At 42.5% G+C, this 19,917-nt stretch overlaps 1 protein-coding gene across 1 annotated transcript in view; it reads left to right on the top strand.

Annotated features, from left to right (window-relative positions):
- LOC134608844 (polycystin-1-like protein 1) overlaps positions 1 to 19,917 on the top strand; it is a 363,482-nt gene that overhangs the window by 33,516 nt on the left and 310,049 nt on the right. The window contains exon 2 of the mRNA XM_063452022.1: positions 6,064 to 6,185. The gene's annotated coding sequence lies outside the window, so the exon portion shown is untranslated. The remainder of the gene's footprint in view (positions 1 to 6,063; positions 6,186 to 19,917) is intronic.

The raw sequence follows: 19,917 nt of genomic DNA, 5'->3' as shown, positions 1-19,917 counted from the left end.
TGTTTGTGCAAGGTTTCTCCATTAGCTAATATTAACATACCGGAGAATCCTACTCAGTCCACAGAAAGACAAATACCAGACCTTTACCTAGACTTAAGGGCAGTGTTTGACAAGAAGAATGCCGATTCTTTGCCTCCACACAGGTCATTTGACTGTAAGATTAAGCTTCTACCCGGCACTATGCCTCCGAGGGGCCATGTATATCCTTTGTCTGTTCAGGAAAACTCGGTTCTAGAGGAGTATATTCGGGAGAATTTACAAAAGGGATTCATCAGGAGGTCTTCTTCTCCGGCCGGGGCTGGGTTCTTTTTCATTAAGAAGAAGGATGGCACGCTGAGACCTTGTATCGATTACCGAGGCTTGAATAAAATAACTGTCAGAAATGCCTATCCTATCCCACTGATTACCGAGTTATTTGATCGTCTTAAGGGCTCCAAAATCTTCACCAAGTTAGATCTCAGAGGGGCTTACAATTTGGTGAGAATCCAGCAAGGTCACGAGTGGATGACGGCATTCAATACCCGGTATGGCCATTACGAATACACTGTTATGCCATTTGGACTATGCAATGCTCCTGCAGTATTTCAAGATTTGATTAATGAGGTACTTAGGGAGTTTCAGCATGATTGTGTTATTGTTTACCTGGACGACATACTAATACACTCTAAGGAGATTGAGACTCACCATAGACAGGTCAGAAAGGTATTACACAAGCTGCTGCAACATGGTCTATATTGCAAATTGGAGAAGTGCAGTTTTGATCAGTCTCAGGTAGACTTTCTTGGATACGTGATTTCTGGGGAGGGTTTTAAAATGGATCCTGTAAAACTTCAATCTATTTTAGACTGGCCCTTGCCCAAAGGACTCAAGGCTATCCAAAGGTTTATTGGTTTTTCCAACTACTATAGGCGCTTCATTAAAGGATACTCCTCTATCATTGCGCCTATTACCAATATGACCAAACAAGGGGCTGATACTAAGTTCTGGTCTAAGGAAGCTCTGGGTGCTTTCAAGACTCTCAAGGAACTTTTTGCCTCGGCTCCCATTCTAGTCCATCCTGATACGACTCTGCCTTTCTTGCTCGAGGTCGATGCCTCTGAGACAGCAGTTGGGGCTGTTCTGTCTCAAAGGTTAGGGGTTGATAAACCGTTACACCCTTGTGGTTTCTTCTCTAAGAAATTTTCTGGGCCTGAGAGCAGATCTGACATCGGGGAAAGGGAACTGTTAGCAGTCATTTAAGCCTTAAAGGAGTGGAGACATTTGTTGGAGGGGACCCTACACCCTATTACGATTTTGACGGACCACAAAAACTTGTCCTATATTGGGGAGGCTAAGCGCTTATCCTCTAGACAAGCTCGTTGGTCCTTATTCCTGACTCACTTCAATTATGTACTGACTTACAGACCTGGTTCTAAAAACTCTAAAGCCGATGCATTATCTCGCCAATATGAACCTTCTACTGTACCTGAACCAGTTCTTTCTTCTATAGTTCCGAAATGCAATATCATTGCTAATACGAATCTCAGGATTCATTCTCCATTACTGGCCGAGATCATTAAGTTGCAACATCTAGCACCTAAACAGACTCCTGCGGGCCGTCATTTCGTTCCTCCTGCTCTTCAACTGGAACTTTTACAGTGTTTACATAATAGCAAGATGGCGGGACATCCTGGTATTCGCAAAACTTACGCGTTGATCTCTAAGGACTTCTGGTGGCCTGCTTTACGGAGGGATATTGAGGAGTTCATCGCTGCATGTGAAGTTTGTACTAAAACCAAACAACCCCATACGCTTCCATGTGGATTCCTGCAACCCTTGGAGGTTCCAGAAAAACCATGGTCCTGTTTGGCCATGGACTTTATTGTCGATCTACCTATCTCTAAAAGACAGACTGTTATCCTCACCGTGGTTGACAGGTTTACTAAGATGGCACACTTCATTCCCCTGCCTAAACTCCCGTCTTCTCCCGAATTGGCAGAGATATTCGCTAAGGAGATTTTTCGCCTACATGGGATACCCTCTCAAATTGTATCGGACAGAGGCTCCCAATTTGTTTCCCGCTTTTGGAGGTCCTTCTGCTCTCAACTTGGTATTAAATTAAACTTTTCTTCTGCCTATCATCCTCAGTCTAACGGAGCTGCTGAACGTACCAACCAGAAAATTGAACAATATTTACGATGCTTTGTTTCTGAACACCAGGATGATTGCGTCGGTTTGATTCCTTGGGCGGAGTTTGCACACAACAATCTCGTTTGCGATTCTACTCATTCAAGCCCCTTCTTCATGAATTATGGTTTTCATCCGTCTATTCTTCCTTCGGATTCCCCTTCCCAGGGGGTGCCGTCGGTTGATGTTCATGTTGCCAATTTGAGGAAGTTGTGGGATCAAACTCGACAAATCCTTGTGCACAACTCTATGTTGGTCAAGAAACACGCTGATAAACGTAGAAGGGCGGCTCCGGTCTTTGTTCCAGGTGATAGGGTATGGCTGAGCACGAGGAACATCCGTTTAAAAGTGCCCTCCATGAAGTTCGCTCCTCGTTATATTGGACCCTACAGGGTGCTGACCCGTATCAATCCAGTTGCGTATCGTTTAGCTCTTCCTAATACCTTACGCATCCCGAACTCGTTTCACGTTTCATTGCTGAAACCACTCATATGTAACAGATTTTCCTCCACAATAGCCCCTCCTCGCCCCGTTCAGGTGGAGGGTCAGGAGGAGTATGAGGTTAACTCTATTATTGATTCTCGAATCTCCCGGGGGAGAGTACAATATCTGGTTGATTGGAAGGGATATGGTCCTGAGGAGAGGAGTTGGGTACCTCAGGAGGATGTTCATGCTCCCCGTCTCCGCAGGGCGTATCACTCTCGCTTCCCATCTCGTCCCGGTTCATTCCGCCCGGTGGGCGTATCTGAGAGGGGGGGTACTGTCAGGGTACCTGTGGTCTCTACCTCCGAAAGAGGTAGAGACTTAGCTGTTCCTCCATCCAGACGGTCTGATGGCTCCCTTCCCCGCGGTCTATCCAGTCATGCTAGGCCGGCCGCGAGGGAGTGACTGCCTTTTACAGCATCTAGGCAGGAAGTAGTCATCAGGACACTCCCCCGGAACAACCTGTCAGTCAATGGCTGCAGGACCAATCAGGACGCCTTGGAGGCGTGGTTACTGCTCTGAACAGGGTATTTAACAGAGCTTCTTTCATTAGCTCATTGCCCTGTCGTGGTTCTAGCTTGTTCTAGTCACTCAGTGCTTGTGTATTCTATTATCCCTTTTGGTTTTGACCCGGCTTGTTTACCTTACTCTTCTTATCTCTGTTACCCTTGATTCGGCTTGTCTCTCGCTTACCTGTCTTCTGTTACCCTCGACCTCGGCTTGTCTTTGACCATTCTATACTGTACTACTTACGTTAGTCCGGCCATTCTAAGGTCCGGTATACGTATCTGGCTACTGTTTGTACTGTGCGTGTTGGATCCCTGTCCCGATCCTGACAGGTTGTTGAGCTATCAATCTGAACTGAATCCAAGTGTTGAAATTTATTTGTTTTGCCTATACTCTGCCCTGTGTGGCTTTAGGACAGAGTTGAAAGGTCTGTTGTATGGAGAGTGTGTTAACTCTGTGAAACCCTTCTGCAGTAGCTCTTATGTCGACTAGTATGACTGGTGCTATGCCTGCCTCCTTGTCTTGTGAAAGAAGGTATTGTTTAATGTAGATGGAAGATAAATCTGGTTTCAGAGTTGCCTGGTATGGGGTACAAGGTATGTAACCAGGGTTAGTGGAAGAAGTAGCCCATATGGTGAGTAAATCAAGAATGCAAAGTGTGTGTGTAGTGGGGGGGGGGGGGTTGAGTAATATTCAACAACCATCTGTATAGTCACATGGAACAAAAGTCTCAACATTCCAATCAATAAAACCATGTCCATTCTTTCACTAGAACATGTAACCACCACAACAAAATGTATATAGTATCTGTAATTTACTGAAGACATAATACAACCTTTTTAATCTGTGAATTAACAGGTACAGTATCAGCTTTCGAATCAAACAATTTTGAATAAACCTTGATGTGGTGTGATACCCTAATTTGGTATCCTTAAATAGGAAATCCCATATAAGGGTACCAAATTCGACTGCTATCTACAGGCATAAAGGTAAGAACAAACAACTGACATTTGGATGTTTCCAAATTTCAGAATTGTCAAAATGAAAAAAAAAAAAAAATGGTCCCGATTTTTCCCCCATGCACATATGTGGAGATAAGGGGTGTGGAGGGGATAGGAGCAGTGGGGTATAGAAAATGCAGTGGGGGGCCAGTGCCAGGGAGAATGTGTCGGAGCATTGATGTGGTGTGCTGGTGCAATGCTCTGATACAGTAGAAGTATCAGGGCAGACTGGTCAGTGAAGAAGATTAAATAGGATCTCTGTACACAAATGCTTGGGATCTCCCTTGGCAGCTTGGCCCCATGGCCAATATGGAGATTTGGGGGCAGGGCCTAACTGCTGAGCAAGCAGGACACAGACTGGGGGAGCTCCTCCATCTGTTCTGTGAATTTAGCTTATAATTAATGAACTCCTGCACTAAACAACACTGCAAAAGCTTCAGGTGGTGCGGAGAGAGTCCGAGCGCCACTTTGGACTGACCTTCTCAGCTTTATCGAGCACTTACCAGAGCCTGAGGCTTACTGCAGCCTGCTGTTTGTTTCTGGCGGGGCCTGGTGGCATCGCCAGGTGCGTGAGATGGTCACTCTCCAGCTCAGTGTGACGCTGTCCTCGCGCAAGAGTATCTAGCAGCCCTGTCCCCCCCCCCCTCCGGACAGGCGGGGGTTATTCCATTCCCCACTGACTGCCACATGCACTACCATGACTTTTGGATACTGTGCCTGCTCCAGCTCTGAACACTGCTTACTCAAGATGGCGACTGCACTCATCCCTCGTAGTAAACAGCCTGCACAGCATGAGAAGAATTGCCCTAACTATGTTGTGCTATTTCTTAAGTGACTGGATGATTTATTCATCCATTTCTGGGTCACCTTGGAGGCATGCCAAGCAGCCACTTTGCCTCAGCCTTGTGAGGGAGATTGGAGGTGTGATGGGCTGGTGGTGAGTGGGCTTACCTTTGGCATTAACCATTCTCAAGCACACATTTCTTCTGTCCCTAGCCCACCTGCGGTATTATATCACTGAGGCCTACTGTTTCTCCCTTATTGGGAAGGACTTGGACTCTATGAGCCACCAGGTTTTGGTGGCTCATAGGGCTGGAGGGATGCCCTACATCGTGGCCAGTCTAACGTCACTTGCCATACCCTCAACAACTACTCCAGGTGTTTTCCGGACTTGGGCATAGGCTAGGCATATGCATATATGCACAGGCAGCACTCCTGTAACTCATACTCCCCCGTATTCTGCAAATGCCACACTTATTTCTTGTACGAATTTGCTGGACTTCTCATGCACATGTTCATTCTTTTCGATAAGCTATAGTCCTTTTTCAACACTGTACTGTATCTATACAGCTAGTCGTGACCCAGTGGTTCTCATATGTGTCTCATGTCTTTCTGGTTTATGCTACTTTTCTTCAAATGTTCCAGCTACAGATATTACTTTTTGTTTTCTTGATTATTATTAATTCTTAAAACTGTGCTTATTTCTCAAATGCAATGCCTATGTTACATTATGTTTGTAATGTTTGCGCTTGTCTATGCTGCTGTGGTATAATAGGCATCTTGTACTTGTCTACAAATTTAAATAAAGAATTTAACCGTTTAAGGACACAACTTCTGGAATAAAAGGAAATCATGACGGAATATTTCCGTCATGTGTCCTTAAGGGGTTAAAAAAAATATGGAGAGTTGTGTTTGGAAAAGTTTGAAACATATTGAATTGTGTTTTGAAAACATTAACCACTAAACAGAGCTCTTGTGGTTATTTTACATGGAGTTTTCAATTTTCTTTATGAAAATATGTATGTATGTCTCTTATTTACAGTGGAACTGCCATTTAAATGCATATTGATACATACTAAAATACATGTTTACGTATACTAAATATGGTTTTACAAACTTATTTTAGCAGATTCTGGCATCTAGGAGAAGAGCTCGATACTTAAGACTGGCTCGCCCTCCCACTCCAGCTCAGCTACGAGTAGTCAAACATAACATCAGGAGGAAAACTTTTATTCAGAAAACATTTAGGTAATTTGTTTTGAGATATAGTAATTTTCTTGAGATACAGCTATTTATGGTCATCAATGTAATATTTTGTTCAAAATACACAAATTGTGAAAAATAAATAAAATAATATATATAATTTTCACTGATATTTACTAATGCATACGGTTTGTGACATGTGAACCAAGTTACTCCAAAGTGCATGTGTAACTGAGGCCAGGGATTCTGAGGGTTCTGTACAGTATCTTAGTTGCTCCTGACACTTCACTATTCTGAACAGAAATCTGTCCCATCTGGAATCTGTTGAAACCAATCTCCCACCTCGGTGGCTACAATCCAGAGTGCTCCGACCACAACTGGATCTATTGCTGCTATCACATCCTTTCTAGCTCCTCTTTGTATGTATATCACTCACGAGTCTTAAAACATGTGCAGACATATGGATGTTTCAGTCCATAAGAGGACTTATTCCAAGATACCATGTGCAAATCACATTTGCAAACCCTTGCTTAAATCACCAAAATGAGGTTACTAGCACAAAAAACATAAACCAGACATGCAAAGGTAAATCAACTTTGTGGACACGTAGGTCCCATTGTGAGTGTTGTAGGAACATTCTTGGTTACAGTTTGTGTGGTTATTACTGACATACATACATTTAAGCAAGGAACGCTTCTATCCTCATGAGAACTGTAGAGCTATCAGCTCATCTTCAATGTATCAGCTATGGACTTTCAAAGTAGCATCTGTTAAATTAGCTGAAGCCAAAGAAGAAATATCAATATATAGAAGACTTATTCAACTAAATAAACACACAGACAGTTATTACATTGACGAGCCAGCCAGACTGTTTTCTGGTGTTACAAACTTCTATTCAGGGGGGAGTTGAGCAGAGAGAGGACGGATATCAAATTACTCTTTGTGTTGAATAGAAGTGTGTGCAGCCAGAAACAGAAAAAAAGCTGTTTAAGAGCTGTGTGTGTGTTTACAGTAGTGTATCCTGGTTTTGTGCTGCCCTAGGCAGGACAAAACACAGGCGGCACCCCCCTCCCGCCACCCTACTCCCTCAGCGACACCCTACCCCACCCTTCCCCACAGCCCCGCCTTCTAAATATACACACACACACATTCACTGACAGATACACATACACTAGCTAACAGACACACACACACTCACTAACAGACACACACTCACTAACAGACACACACTCACTAACAGACACACACTCACTCACTGTCACACACTCACTAACAGACACACTAACATACACACACATACAATAACAGACACACACTCACACTAACAGACACACACTGCACTGACAAACACGCTAACAGACACACACTAATATACACACACACACACTTTTTCTTTTAAAAAATTCAACCCCCCCAGCCTCCTTACCTTTGGAAATGCTGGGGGGAGGGAAGGGGGTTCTCCTTTTCCCTGGGGTCCAGTGGCTGCTGGTCAGGCGGGCGGGCAGCGCTGGCGAGGGAGCACTTCCTCTGAGCTGTCTGCTCAGCTCCCTCACGTGCCGCCTGCAGAGTGAGGCTGGGAGGCGGAGCCGGAATATGACATCATATTTCCGGCTCCCAGCCTCACTCTGTGGCGCGCGAGTGAGCTGAGCAGACAGCTCAGAGGAAGTGCTCCCTCGCCAGCGCTGCCCGCCCGTCCGCCCGACCAGCAGCCCACCCGGATTGGCAGTTAGCGCAAGGCTAACAGGACATTTGCCCTGGGCATTTGGGGGCGGCTTTTTTTGCCGCACCCTGGAAAATGCCGCCCAAGGCAAATGCCTTGTTTGCCTCGCGGCTAATACGTCCGTGTGTGTTTATCAGAAGACAAAGATTTTGTCAAAGACAAATCACAAAGACTGTTCCAAGATTATATTCTACAACAGACAAAAGCACGTGTTATAAAGAAAGCAGCACAAGATGCAACGTGTATTCTAGAAGCAAGCACGTGGCAGAGATTGACAAGCGTCCAGAATCAAGCCCAGAACTGCGCAGCTGTACGAGTAAAAAGCAGACTAAAAGCAGACGGTGTCGTGCATTAAAGATCAACTTGTCTGGTGAGTAATAATGGATTTTGTTACTGATATTGCAGAGAAAAGTAAACTTGATTTTGTGTTTAATAGATGCTATACAGAGCCAGTTGATGTCACAGAAATATCATCCCAGTCTGATTTACAACGTAGAAAATTGTTAGATAAGGCTGCAAAACTTAAATTAAAAATTCAAGAGCAGTTGATGAAAGTTACCAAAGATATTCCCCCATATAATCCATCAATGGATGCCTTTTGTAATGCAGATGTATTTGAGTCTATTTTTTTTTAAACATAATTTGAATGACGAACAAAGGAACAGATTGTTTAAAATATGGCTGCCAACATACATTGCACGTAGACTGACCCCACCCATAAGTACCCCTAATGACGAAGATGGTGAAATAGTCCATGGGAATGAGCGAGATAGATTGACACAATTAATAAGATTAACAACAGGAAATGAGCATGTGGATATTGAGTGTTTAGAAAAATTAAAACCAAATATAAATGAAGATGTCTTCAGTTTCCTTTTACAATTTGAGCGTGCATCCAGATTGGTAATGAGTATTCCTGATGATCAGACACCAAAATCTATGGTTAATGCATTTGTAAAAAAAATTGAATATCTTGATCCAATATCAATTGCATGCGCTCTCCAGTGTAAAAATTTTGAAGAAGCCGCATCATTTCTAGATAGGGTTAGAAGAGAATCCAGACAACAAATGGTTAAAAAAATCTGTCTGTGCAGTAAGGAGAGAAAGGGGAAAGGAGAAACCCAGCTCAGGAAGCCCCCTTCTTCCTAGAGTCCTGCAGCTGTTAGAACACAGACAAAGAGAAGAGACTCTCCAAGTTTTAATATGCCCCACTCACACTATGAAAAAAACTCGACACATAGTCTGGTCTGTTTCTATTGTAACAAGCCAGGTCATATAAAGAGAAACTGCAGGAATTATTTTTATGATTTACAATCAAGGGATCATGGCAAATCAAATGGATTTATTCAAAATAATCCTAATATAGAAAACACCAGAGATTTGCAATATACTCCTCTGATAAGGCAAGTGAGATAAATTGTAGCTTCCTCAAACACAGGAGACAGACAGGGTGTGATTTCTAACATGTCTAATCAGGCTGACCAAATTTTAAATTCACAATGACAATCTAAAGGAATCAGGCCACGTCCACTTGAATTTTTGGCTCCATTAAATTTAGATGGATGTGGTAGACCATACATTAAATGTTCTTTAAAAGGTTATGACACAGAATTTCTCGTTGATACAGGTGCTCAGTTAAGATTTATTTAGTGAAAAAAATGAAATAGCTGATAAATTTGCAAAAATAGCAGTTTTAACTGGTGAAAATGCATTGCAGACAGAGCCTATGTCAGTAGCAGTGGCTAGAAAGACTAACACACAGCCTCCATCTTTTGCAGAAGAACAGGCAAGCCCTTGCGGCTTCTCGGGTTGACCCAAAACCTCCATTTGTTCATGAGAACGGGGTTTTGTGTCATGACCAAAACGGAGAACTTTGTCTGGTCATGCCAGAACATCTAAAAGTGTTATTTACACAATATAATCATTAAAGTTTAGGTCATATTGGACAGCAGAAACTGTTAGAGGTATTTAGAGATACGTTTTATTGGGATAACATGGAAAAACTGCACAACAGGTAGGACAATCATGTTTGATATGTGCACAAATAAATCCCAGACCTAAAGGACAAAAAACGCCTATACTACGTAAAGCACCTGCAAATGGTCCTTGGTCTACTTTACAAATTGATTTCATTGGGCCATTACCAACAGGTAAGAATGGATTAAAATATGCGTTAGTAGTTGTGGATGTATTCTCTAAATGGTTAGAAGTAATTCCACTGACTAAAGATGATTCACAAAAAACGGCTGAAGCATTATGGACACATATTTTCTCAAGATGGGGGTTCCCTAGACTTCTAGAGTCAGACAGAGGTACCCATTTCACAGGGAAAATCATGCAAGCACTGTGTGCTATTCTTGGCATAGAGCAAAGATTCCATGTTCCATATCATCCAAAATCTGCTGGGATTGTGGAACGTATGAATCGAACATTGAACTCTAGACTTTCACAAATGTTACGTGAGAAAGGCAACACATGGGTACAGGCCCTTCCTGCTGTAATTATGGGTATTAGAGGCACTATGTCTTCAGCTACACAATACACTCCATTTGAATTGATGACAGGTAGGAATATGCAGTTGAATTTTCCTAATGAACCATATTTGTCTACCCCACAGAAAGATGCAATTGCTAAAAATAAATGGTTGCAAATGCTGCAGGAAAATTTTGAGCAAATTCTTCCACATGCTGCTACTCGTATGTGCAAAATGGCACCTCCTGAAGTTTTTAAAGGGGGGTATGGTCATGATAAAAACTTTTAGGAAAACTGGATCTTGGGAGGCAAACTGGGAAGGTCCTTATAACATAACAGATACATTGGGACAAACAATGGTACAAGTGCAAAGACCTCTTGATGGTTCACGGAATAAACAGAGGCAAAATTGTTTTTGGGTTCATGCAGATCAGTGCAAATTGTATAAACCTACATCATAATTTGATAATATATTGATACTGCTATGTTTTTCTTAGTTTATTTTAGATAATTTGTAAGCAGACCTACAGACGAAAGTTGGCTGGTGACAGAAGATGTGTTTGCAAAGACAACCGTGTAGCAGAAAGAAGTTGTTCGTCAGCATCCTGCTAACATTGATGACTACAGTTCTTGTAATAGTTATTTCTAAGATGAACAAAACGACTTTCAATCAGCAGTTAAAGAATTACTTATTGGGAAATATTATTAAAAAGAGAGACAATGAAACAAGTATTGAAAGGCCATGTTTGTTTCGGGACAAAAAATGGCTATCTACAAGTATGCAATGTGAGAATTAATTTCACAGGAGATAGTCACGGACGTATTAGCCGCGAGGCAAACAAGGCATTTGCCTTGGGCGGCATTTTCCAGGGGGCGGCAAAAAACGCCGCCCCCAAATGCCCAGGCAAATACCTTGTTAGCCTTGGGGCTAACTGACAATCCGGGCGGGCTGCTGATCGGGCGGCGCTGGCGAGGGAGCACTTCCCCTGAGCTCTCTGCTCAGCTCCCTCGCGCGCCGCCTGCAGAGTGATACCGGGAGCCGGAAGATGATGTCATCTTCCGGCTCCCAGTATCACTCTGCAGGCGCTGCGCGAGGGAGCTGAGCAGAGAGCTCAGAGGAAGTGCTCCCTCGCCAGCGCCGCCCGACTGACCAGCAGCCCTCAGGGAAAAGGAGACCCCCCCCCCCCAGCATTCCCAAAGGTAAGGAGGCTGGGGGGGTTGAATTTTTAAAAGAAATAGTGTGTGTATGTTAGTGTGTGTTAGTGAGTGTGTGTGTCTGTTAGTGTGTGTGTGTGTGTGTGTGTGTCTGTTAGTGTGAGTGTGTGTGTATGTTAGTGGTTTGTCTGTTAGTGTGAGTGTATGTTAGTGTCTGTGTGTCTGTGTCTGTTAGTGTGTTGTTTAGTGTGTCTGTTAGTGTGTTTGAGTGTGTGTCTGTGTGTGTATGTTAGTGTGAGTGTGTGTCTGTTAGACACACACACTCACTCACAGACACACACACAGACACACGAACAGACACACACACACTAACAGACACACACTCACACTAACATACACACAGACACACACTCACACACACACACTAACAGACACACACACTCACTCACAGACACACTAACAGACACACACACTGTTAGTGTGTGTCTGTTAGTGAGTGAGTGTGTGTCTGTTAGCTAGTGTATGCGTGTCTGTCAGTGAATGTGTGTATTTGGAACCGGGGAGGGGGTGGAATGGCGGGGAGGGGGGTGGGGTGGCGGGGGGGGGGGGGGTGTCTGAGTTTTGTCCTGCCTAGGGCAGCACAAAACCAGGATACACCACTGGAGATAGTGTTATTAATTTAAACATTACAATAGGTCCTAATGATTTATTTAGTTTGACCAAAGGTTCATTTGTACAAGGCAATGTAAAAATGGGATCATGGGAACTTAACATATTACAAAATGCATATATCATGATTGTAGTTAATGGAGAGGAAATGGTATATTGGTCAGGTGACATGCATGTGAACGTTGCACAAACTTCAGTAACAACACGAGGACGAGGTGGTGAGGTACTTTATACAATTCAATATTGGCTTATACATTTAGAGCCAGAATTCCTCTTAAAAAACAATACTCCAGGTATACCTTGGATATGGGAAATACGAGCATCTAGGGAATCGTTGAAAGTAAGAGTTAACATGTTAACATGTTGTTTCCGGTAACTGATTATGTTATGCGAGTCTGTAATGACATGGAAAAGGGAAGGAATGTTTTTGGGTAGTATGTTACATACAACGTCAAAGGTTATTCACAGAGGTGTACTAGGAAAGGTGGATTGGTCGGAAGAAATGTTTGTTTTCTATTTAGAAAATCCTACCTACAGTGATAGTGGAAACTATCAATGTTGTATAATGTTAAGAAATCATCCCGAGAGATGTGGTAATGTTAAGGTAAATGTATTCTCTCCCAGAATGGTAGAATGCAAAAATAAGGTTTTTAAGTCAAGTCCCTTTCAACCGAATCATTTTCAATCAAAGCCTTTGTTATTAGATGGGAATTAGCAACAATAGTTTGGCATTTTAATGTTTCTCAGTGGAAAATTTCAACTAAATTTCCACAATGTAAGGAACATTTATTAAATATGGAATGAGGCTTAGAACATTGGTTTGGAGGAAGTAAAGTATTACACAGCAAAAAAAGAGATATAGTAGAAGGAATTATGGCTGGATTTGGTACTATAGGAAGTATCACTAATTCTATGGATATTCAAACATTAAAGAATGATTTGGGAACTGTAGGGTTAATAGGAGGAAAAGGATTGCATATTCAAAGAGGTTTAAATCAAATATTGAAAAATATGGTTATGAACACAGCCTCTGTTATTGCACCCTCTGTTCAACATTTACAGGAAGCTACTTTGGCATTAATGAGAAATGCAGATTCATCCCAGGTAGCCAAATCTTGTTTAGAGACACAAGTTAACCCCTTAAGGACCAAACTTCTGGAATAAAAGGGAATCATGACATGTCACACACGTCATGTGTCCTTAAGGGGTTAAATATTATACAGATGTTAAGGTGATGGCACAAGCATTACAAGGTGGTGTTACTCCTATAGAACTCAAACGTAGTTTACCTGAGGAGTTTGCGTTCGCTAAAAATCATACAGATTTATGGGTTAACAAATGGTTGGTATGTAACAATGATATATGTATAAGTTCCTCTTTAATACCAATTTCTGGTATTGAAAAAATACTATTTTCAATGTCGGTATTAGGAATTCCTATTAATAACACACAATTATTATTTTATAAATTACAATATCCTGATTTTGTATGTTATAATAACATTACTGAACTTGAGCAGGTAGATCTTTCTAGTTGTCTACATTTTGCATCCAAAATAATATGTTTAAATAACCAAGTTGAAACCATTTATCATTCATGTTTTCATAACCAAAGTTCATGTTCTGGTAAAATTAAAACAGTAAAACAGTCTCATGAAATTGCAACTCCCATAGAAAAAGATAAAGTATGTGTACAGGTTATGTCAAATAATGAGTTAGTAAGAGCTACATTTTCAGAATGTACACATTCAGAAACATTACTGAAGGTTTATATTGTATCAACGGGGGTCCACTAATAATACATGTACAAGGAACTCAAGTTAATATATCGAAGAGTCCTATACAAGAGATAGATATCATGCCTATTCAATGAAATGTTTCACAAACAAATGAGTTTCCATGGAGAAAGTGGGCAGATGAGATTAGGAAAGACAAGATATTATTATATTCGTTACAAAAACAGTTGAAAGAAACAGAAATTAAATTTGAACATGAACAGGGTAAATTAAAGGTAATAGAACATGAATGGTCAATTGTTTCTAGTTCCTCTTGGTGGAATGACATAATTAAAAGTACAAACACACTTGCTAAATCATCTGTAGGATCAGCAATTGTAAATATTTTATTTCATACATTTATTATTGTTATATGTGTATCTATAATATGTATTGTTTTACAAGTAATTATACAATGTAGAATTAGAAAACTGTATATACTCGTAAATGAAAAGTAGTGATGTACCGAACTGTTCGCCGGCGAATAGTTCCCGGCGAACATAGCGTGTTCGCGTTCGCCACGGCGGGCGAACACATGCGCGGTTCGATCCGCCCCCTATTCGTCATCATTGAGGAAACTTTGACCCTGTGCCCCACGGTCAGCAGACACATTCCAGAAAATTAGCAGCAGACCCTCCCTTCCAGACCCTCCCACCTCCTGTACAGCATCCATTTTACATTCATTGTGAAGCTGCATTCTTAGATAGAGGAGGGAAAGTGTAGCTGCTGCTGATTTGATAGGGAAATGGATAGCTAGGTTAGTGTATTCAGTGTCCACTACAGTCCTGAAGGACACATCTGATCTCTGCTGTAAGAACAGCACCCCAAAAAGCCTTTTTTAGGGCTAGAACATCAGTCTGCTTTTTTCCCCCTGTGTAATCTAATTGCAGTTGCCTGCCTGCCAGCTTCTGTGTCAGGTTCACAGTGGATACTGTGCCCACTTGCCCAGTGCCACCACTCATCTCTGGTGTCACAATAGCTTAAGCTAGACATTTAAAAATAATTTTTTTTTTCACTGTAATAGATTGAATAGCAGTTAGTTGTCTGCCAGCTTCTGTGTCAGGCTCACAGTTGATACTGTGCCCACTTGCCCAGTGCCACCACTCATATTTGGTGTCACAATAGCTTAAGCTTGACATTTAAAAAGAAAAAAAAATATTCCCCTATGTAGGGGGAACAGTCTCTATTCTGCTCTGTGTCAGTGTGTATCATGGTCTCTGAGGACAGGTGTCAATCCATATCTGCCAAGTGACCCTATGTAGGGGTAACAGTCTCTATTCTGCTCTGTGTCAGTGTGTATCATGGTCTCTGAGGACAGGTGTCAATCCATACCTGCCAAGTGACCCTATGTAGGGGGAATAGTCTCTATTCTGCTCTGTGTCAGTGTGTATCAGGGGCTTTGAGGACAGGTGTCAATCCATATCTGCCAAGTGACCCTATGTAGGGGGAACAGTCTCTATTCTGCTCTGTGGCAGTGTGTATCATGGTCTCTGAGGACAGGTGTCAATCCATATCTGCCAAGTGACCCTATGTAGGGGTAACAGTCCCTATTCTGCTCTGTGTCGGTGTGTATCATGGTCGCTGAGGACAGGTGTCAATCCATACCTGCCAAGTGACCCTATGTAGGGGGAACAGTATCTATTCTGCTCTGTGTCAGTGTGTATCAGGGGCTTTGAGGACAGGTGTCAATCCATATCTGCCAAGTGACCCTATGTAGGGGGAACAGTCCCGTTTCTGCTCTGTGTCAGTGTGTATCATGCAGGGGCGTACCTAGAGCATATGGCACCCGGGGCGAGTCCTAGTTTTGGCACCCCCCCCCCCGCACTTTAAAATGTACAAAACACCCACAATTTTTTTTAATGTATGTAGCATTGAGCAGTGCTTCCATGTTTCAATGTAAGCATGCTTTTGTATGGAGTAAGTGTGAGTGAATGAATGGGTGTGTTTGTATGTAGTGTTGGCATTTTAATGCAGGCATGCTTTTGTGTGTAGTGTTGGCGAGATGCAGTGGTGTGGTTATGATACCGGAGAAACTGACGGAAGCCAAGCACAGAGAGATGGACACAGGTTTCTTCAGGAAGGAAGAGATTCTTTATTGGATCACCGATCGGGACTCAGAGGGACTAGCGTCACCAAAATACAGCAAAGTCTGAGTACTGAATACATAGAGTACATTCCTTATATAGCACTGTAGCTCCTCCCACAATTAACTACACCCACACATACCCTTAACCTATTTAATAAATAGAGTCTAAACTCATCCATCCGGTCTAACCACGTGGCTCATCTGATACAAAGGAGAGGGACGCGTAATTCCAGTTCTTACATTCCTGCACCTGGTCAGTACAGTGATGACAGTATCTTAGCTACGTGTTATTAACTAACTGATACTACAAACACATATACATACATATGCCTTGTGGCAATCTTAGCCTGCTAAACTTGTATTTTACTGGAATTACATCACATTCCCCCCTTTGATGCCTCTGATATTTCACAATTACTTGAGGCATCACTTAACCTTGGTTTGCATATACCTCAGGTTACCATGAACCAGACCAGACTTATCTTATGATGTGAATCTTCAACATTCATCTTCTTGCATTGGTTCTCCCTGATCTAGAGCCTTATACTTATATATCGCCATTATCTGTGCAGCAGCCTTCCTCTCTGCTATACTTCCTATCAGGCTTTGCACAGACCTAACTACTAAGGGTATAAGACACGGTAGGAGTAGACACAACAGTAAAATCAGTAGGACTCCACCTACCACTGCCTTAAGCCCTCCAAACCACTCATACCAGCTACCAAACCAACTACTTGGATTGTACCCTTTCCATACCTGAGTAGGCACATGCACTAGTTTAACCATATGGCTAGTAAGCTCAGCTATTGCTTGCCCTTCGTCATCTATTTGAAGACAGCAATTGCTCAGGTTAAACTTCCCACATACACCTCCCTCTACTGCCAAAAGGTAATCCAAGGCTAATCTATTTTGGTACACTGCTGTCCTCATCCTGGTATTATGCTTCGCTAGAAGATTGAGTGCTTGTGAGGTCTCATTAGTAATAATCTCAACCACCGCCTGTAATCTTATAATACGGTTGAGCATATAAATAGGGGTTCTATAACCAAAGGTACCATCCTCAGCCCACGTGGCTGGCCCATAATAATCTATGATACGCTGGGGAGGCCATTCATTATCTTCCCAGGCGCCTATCTCTATGGGTCCCCTTTTCTTCCTATGATTCACATCATACACTTTAACACCTAAAGTCTCACCTGTTTCAATCGGTAACAAGAAGAAGGATGGTTTGAGCATACCCAACACACATGCCCCTTCCCAGTCCTGTGGCAACTCCGAATAGGCTTTCTTACCACAGATCCAGTACAAATTTGCTGGGGCTCTCCAGGTAGATGTGATGGATAGATCAAACCACACATCCTTTAAATTGGCATATCTAGCAAACGGGTTAGATGGTTCTGAGACATTTGAAGCCGACCACCAAGTTGTATTCTTTGTATCATCATCATAAGCTTTTTGCCCTAGACAAGTTAATTCTCCTACAGAAGTATTATACATCATTCCTTTCCTTGCTATGCAAACATAACCTATGATGGAGGTCTTTAATCTCCACTCAGATTTACCTCTAACACTCAAATGATAATCGGCTTGTGTAGATATTAGTTGGTCAACTGCCTCAGAACCGGACATTACCTCCTTTGCTTCCCAAGGCCATTGGTCTCCCATGTTAGTACCTCCACACACATAGCAGTTGGTAACATTAAGACTACCGGCAATACTTTCAGCTAAATCGATGAACAGGTTTTTAGCATTATGGGGGATCTTATTATCTATACTCATCTCTTCATAAAAGGAATGGTATACTTGATGAGTCTGGGAGGATACCGTATCAGTCTCTATTCCTATAAACAATAATGTCCCAGGATCTAAACCCGTCCCGTATATCTGAAACCCAAATAAATTTCCATACTTATCTAGGAACTTGTCGGGGTTATTAATAAGTATATGGACTGGGTTGCATTCCATAGACTTACAATAAGGGCTAGTCGGCAACTTAGTCACTATCATGTCTTTATCTACTGTCTGTCCCCAAGTCGCCCACCCCACACAAGACCAATATGGACAAAAGTTATAGTCTTTATTTGGGCATCTAGGATCTAGGGCATCTAGGACTCACATACTCGATATCGCTTTACACGCATCAAATAGCAGAACACCCGAAGAATGTACGGATTCTAACACCGTTTTATTAATTAGGGTCCCCTGAGGATCTCCATTCCTGAGAGTCAACCAAATTGTACGAGGTTGATACTCTGGACTGAAGCACTTAGGTTCTCCTACTCCTAAATGGCACACACTATAGTCTATATTTAGGTATCTACATCTTGATACCTCTCCTTTACATTCGTATTGTGAATGCCAAATTAGGGTTTGGGAAATATGGTTACCTGTTCTCGTAGTCTTAATGCATACCTCACAGCTAGGAGTGTCGGTACCTCTACCTTCCTGAATATAAAAACACATGTAAATAAACACAATCAAAAGCACATCTTTCGCCGTCATCCTCAGTCTTCGTCCGTGCGATGGAACCTCAGCTTCCAGGATGTGAGGGCTGCAGGGAATGGAGTTCTGCTCGTCTTCACAGGTGTCCCTTCGAGACTTTCCTGGCTTATACACTATGTGTTGGTAAGCGGACAGGCTTTATTATGGCCTTCTCACTCACACCTGTAACAATAAAATTTGTAATCCACAATAATTCCTCGTTACTCCGACTGAGTAGTGCGTTTTAACCGGATCTTGCAGGGATTCTCTGGATCTACTGTAACTTGCCAAGAATCGACTGCTGCTGGTTTAACCCTGGAGTGATGTATCCACGGAGTCACTTCTGCTACTTTTATTGCTGTAGGGGTAGACAAAAGAACAACATAAGGACCTCTCCACTTGGGCCCTAACGGTACATTATTCCACTCTTTAATCCACACTTGATCTCCTGGATGATAACTATGAACAGGGGGATAAATATTCACAGGTAATCTATCTTGTACCCATTTCTGTACCTCCTCCATAGTCTTACCCAACTCTACAACCTGCTGCCGGGTAATTCCTTCTCCCAACTGACTCAAGTCCCCCCTTAAGTTACCAAGTACGGGAGGTGGTCGCCCATACATGATTTCAAAAGGAGAGAGGCCCATCCTTCTGGTAGGGGTACTGCGGATTCGCAATAAAGCTATGGGTAAGAGAACGTTCCACTTAAGTTGGGTTTCCTGACACATTTTAGCCAACTGGTTCTTTATAGTTCTATTCATTCTCTCTACCTTACCAGAACTCTGGGGTCTATATGCAGTATGAAGCCTCCACTTTATACCAAGCATATGAGTCAGTTGTTGTAGGCACTGATGAACAAAAGCTGGACCATTGTCCGATCCTATAGAACAGGGTAGTCCATATCGGGGTATTATTTCTCGTAGCAGGAATCTTACAACTTCTCCTGCTTTCTCTGTACGAGTAGGACATGCTTCTACCCAGCCTGAATAGGTGCACACAATTACCAGCAGGTAACGATGTCCACCCGATTTAGGCATCACTGTAAAGTCTATTTGTAGATCGGACATGGGGAGTCCCCCCATAAACTGGACTCCTGGTGGCTTTACTGGTCCTTGTCTTGCATTATTCTTAGCACACGTTACACATCTGCGTACAATGGCCTGAGTCAAGTTGGACAATCTTGGTATGTAGAAATGTTTCCTGAGAGATTCTTCAGTACTGTCTCTCCCAGAATGTGTCCCGTTGTGATAATTTTGGACAATTTCTACCGCTAGCGATGCTGGTATAACTATTCTTCCATCTTCTAGCTGATACCACTTGTTCTCCAGATACTTTCCCGGTTCAGTCTTTAACCACTCCTCTTCTTGAGCTGTATAAACTGGAGTCCATTGGGACAGTGGAGTTGGTATAAGAGCAG

This window comes from Pelobates fuscus, chromosome 4 (assembly GCF_036172605.1).
Source record: "Pelobates fuscus isolate aPelFus1 chromosome 4, aPelFus1.pri, whole genome shotgun sequence".
Taxonomy (NCBI): Eukaryota; Metazoa; Chordata; class Amphibia; order Anura; family Pelobatidae; genus Pelobates; species Pelobates fuscus.
Note: the sequence above shows the minus strand (reverse complement) of the source record. Positions and strands in the feature narration are given on the sequence as shown.